This window comes from Aplysia californica, unplaced genomic scaffold (assembly GCF_000002075.1).
Source record: "Aplysia californica isolate F4 #8 unplaced genomic scaffold, AplCal3.0 scaffold00969, whole genome shotgun sequence".
NCBI lineage: Eukaryota > Metazoa > Mollusca > Gastropoda > Aplysiida > Aplysiidae > Aplysia > Aplysia californica.
Window position 1 is genome coordinate 60,501 of NW_004798239.1, and position 4,352 is coordinate 64,852.

The window sequence follows — 4,352 nt, forward strand, 5'->3', positions numbered from 1 at the left end:
AAATACTTCCCGTCTCGTGTCTCAAGCAACACTTCTCGTCTCGTGACCAATTTCTCTTCTCGCCCCGCAGTTCGAGCCACTCGTTCAGCGAGAAGGCCGGCTATGGCCGAGATTTCTCTTCTCGCCCCACAGAATGAGCAACTCGTTTTAGCGGGAAGGCTGATCGTGGCGGGGATCTAAACTTAGAAACTAGGCTTGGCCTGTTGCGCAGGCGCAGACGGTGAAGGAAGGTAGGAAGACCTAGGCCTAGGCCCTGTTCAACTCCCCACTTGCCTCGTCTCGCCACCCTCTCCCCTCCCTTTCAGTTTCACACACAGGACGGCACGGTGATTGGGTGGCACTGTTTGCGTTGTCTTTTCTCGCCTCTCACTCTCTCACTCTCGTTACTGTTACTCGTTATGTCAAGCCAACGAGTAGTATCACGTCTCAGTACCGAGCAGTAGTTTAGTGCCCGAGAAGCGACGGGAAGGGCGTTTCTCGCGAGAAACGAGTACTCGGCTCGTCTCGCGCCCGCCCCTACAGAACCCTGTTCACCCGGTTCTTTATGTGCAGTCATCTTCGATAATGCCTCCAACAATTGACGAGCAGCAATCCTCATGTTTTCACAAGGCTATGCGATCAGTTTTCTCCCCTCGTTCTCGTCTTTTCTCAATATCGTCCTATAAGAGCCAGTTCCACGTATCAGGGCTTTAGCGAATTTTTCAGGAGGAACAAAAGAACTGATAATGTTGGTATTTATGAATGATCTACACACCGGAAATGAAGAAGCCCTTAAAGTGTATCATATGATACGCGATTCAGGAATTCTTGGATTTACTGTCGGGTCCGCAGTAATTCTTGTTGCGTCACCCAAGTTGTAACTTTATTGAAATCCATTCGGCACATCTCAAGATGCGCTAATTAGGAAGCAAACAGTTAGAGTAATTGAAACAGTTATTTGCTATTTATAGCGATTTTAAGGCGAGGAACTCAATGAAACTTATATACAGAAATAAAGCCCATGATACGCGCTTTCGATGGGTGAAAAAAAAATGTTCGCGCCCAAATCATGATACGCGGATCTGGCTCTTATAGGACGATTTATAACAGAAAACGCTTTCTGTACAATAGAGCCTACATTACTCTGGAAAGCAAGTGTGAAGCTAAAGGATATAACAGAGACCGTTACAACCTTATATTGGGAGCAAGAGGGTCACAACAGAAGGGTGGCTAATGTTTCAAACATTGCGCAAGGGAGCACACGGGTCGTTAATTACTTCAGCCCAAGCAAAGATGAACAGCTTCAGAATTAAACATGCAAATATAATACTTGCCTAAATGCTGGTCAAGATATGACATTTAATTATTGCTATCATTGATTATTGGGCTTGATGTGAAGAAAAGCCACTAAATGTTGAATTTTCAAGTTTAAAACTGAACGGTGACTGGTGGGGAAATTAGGTCTAAGAATCATGGCGCTCAAGAATGTTACAAGAACAGAAAAAAAGGTGGAATGGAGTGCATCCATATCACGCAAATTTGATTTCTACTATAGTGCGGTCAAAATATTCGGGGTGCAATTTATTGTCAAATATTTCCTAAATAATCAAACATAGACTTTCCAGCCTTTGCACACTGCCTTAGTGTATCATTTTGTCTTAACAGGTCAATATTATTGTAAACACCTATTACTATTAGTGTTAGCTGTATTCTAGAAAATTCTTTAATAATGCTAATAAAAATCCCAAGTGGTTTCTACAGATTTTACAAGATTTAGATCTACAGCTGAGGCAATAGCGCTTTTAAAAGCAAGCCAATCATTTTTTGTCTAATCGTGACATATCTTTATTGAATGCATGTTTTGAGAACCTCCAGTCAAAAATGCATGGTGCAACTTATTGTCAAATATCCCCTTTACTGTCGAACATACATTGTCCAACTTTAGCACTATGACTTATCTCATAGTATCAGTTTTGTCTTAGGAGGTGAGTATTTTTTCAAACTCCTGCACACTGTATTCTAGAAAATTCCTTAATAAATACTAATGAAAAATCTCAGTCAATGGTTTCTACCGATTTTAAAATGTTTACAGCCCGAGCAATATCGCTTTTAAAAAGCATGCCAGTCCCTTTTTTTCTAATGGCAACATTATGCTTATTGAACGTCACTTTAGGGAACCTTTAGTGTAAAAAAAATGTGTTCACTATAAACATAATTTTTTTTTATAAGTTTTGCCACTAAAAAGTGCCATTGATGAGCTGTGGCGTTAGCCGTACATGTGCATGCAAAATGTGTATAAGAAGCGGGAAGTGTTGTGAGCAATCCCATTTTCCACGTGAAAGAGATTTATAGTATTTTATACAATTTATGAAGAAAAGTTGTTAAACCCTAGCCTCTGTTGTTGTGGAAATAATATGGTTTAGTTAACACAAACTGATACAAACTGCTGTGCAAAGTAGGGATGTCATTGATTCACTCGTTAAAGAGATATTTGAGATTAAAATGTGCATCGAACTTTTGACCGCACTATAGTCCCCCCCCCCCCCTCAACCCAATTATAAGTGTTCAACGATGCAAATTTTGTTTTGTTCAGACACTTTGTTCACTGAAACTGTTTTGTAGTTACAGTGGTGTTTTGGTGTTATCGAATTGCAGTGGGTCTTTTCTGGCAAATTTTGATTTTATTTTTTTTCCCATTCAAAGCGTTCAATTGTGTTTGGTTAGTTAAAGTGTTTTGAATCAGGGAGAGGGCTTGGAATAAAGTAAGCTATGTCACAAATACGAAAGTGATTCCCGAAGAGACCGAATCCATTTGTGAGGCAGCGTGGTGGAATCAGGCTTTCGTCAAAATAATCAAAGTGAAGAAACTTGCATTTTTCTGCAGGTTTTAGCATTTTTATCAAATGTTTGTTCTTTGCCTCAACACCTTTCAAGCCCATTAAAGAACTCATTTCTTTGTGGATTTTTCTTAAAAACGTTGATTAAAGGCACAAAAAATGTAAATTTTCAGTTACCACGGACTCTTAAGTTAAGGAAATAACTAATCTTTGGCGACCATTTTCTCACTAATTTTACCTCTGAAAACAGCTGATCCCCACTACATTCATTCGCCAATATCTCGACTTGTATTCAAGATAGATGGATATTTTTTTCATCCAAATAAAGACAAGTGAACAAGCTTGAAGATGATATCAATAACTCTACATGCCCAAAAAATGACGAGAGCCTGATTTCACCACGCTGCCTCACATTTGGGTTTCCTTCTGTTTCCACACGTTTATGTTCTCAGTAATAGTTTACTGCTTACTAACTGCGGAGTGAAAAGAAAGAGAAAATGTAACACACATTTGGCTTGGCGTCATTGCAAAGCAATGTCACTTCGAACTTTCGAGAGGAAAGCGGTAAAAAATGTGCGAAACCGGATATGGTGCTAGCAAATTTGCCCCACAATAATTTTTTATAGTCCGGACAACACCGAATGTCAGCTTGTCGACCTCATTACACCGAATCTAAGTGGCGAATCTCAATGATTTTTTTTTCATACGCCTCTGAATTCTAGAAGACCTTAAAAATCTCGATTTTCCTGCATATGCGACAAAAATAAAAGAGGTGCTGTCTATATAATCATTAGTAATTAATTGCTCATTAAACTCAACACCGCGCACTTTTTATAGCAAGCACGGTACTGTGCTAAAACCATAACAATACAGGGTGTCGTTGCAGAAACTTCGGAGGGAGAGGGGGACGGGGAATTCATTTTGGTCAAACCCCAAAACGGGGGTCAACAGAGTGCTATATTTGAAGCACTAATGGGCAAGTCACTGCCCCCCCCCCCCTAAATCGTGCAGGTCCATAGGCAGAGATCCCCACACCCTTTAACATACAAATCTGGTCCTTTTTTTTTAGGGGGGGGGGATTTGTTAATGTTATATGATAAAAGAGACGGCCTAGATCAACTTCTGTGGAGAAATAGTTGTTTTAAGGCAACGTTTTTGGGGTTTGTAAATTAAGTAATCTACCCTTGGTGATTAATGAAAAAGCGACAGCAAATTGAAACGCCTGCAATCTCAATGACAGAAGATGTGAAAGAAATTTTATTCATTTTATACATGTATCACAATGAGTCATTTAAAATAAACCCACTGTCACCCACTTATTGCTGGACTGAAAACAACCCAGTCTTGCGGCGCATGCAGTCAGTTAAAAAAACAAACTTAAACAAACCCAAAAAACTAGATCTAACACTAAACTGCCGTTCTTGTTCTAATAAAAATTCCCAGCGCAGACTGTGATTAAATACTATTGATTAAATAGAAAACACATCTTTATATATTTGTCGCATATGTACGAAAATCGCGATGGATTTTTTATAT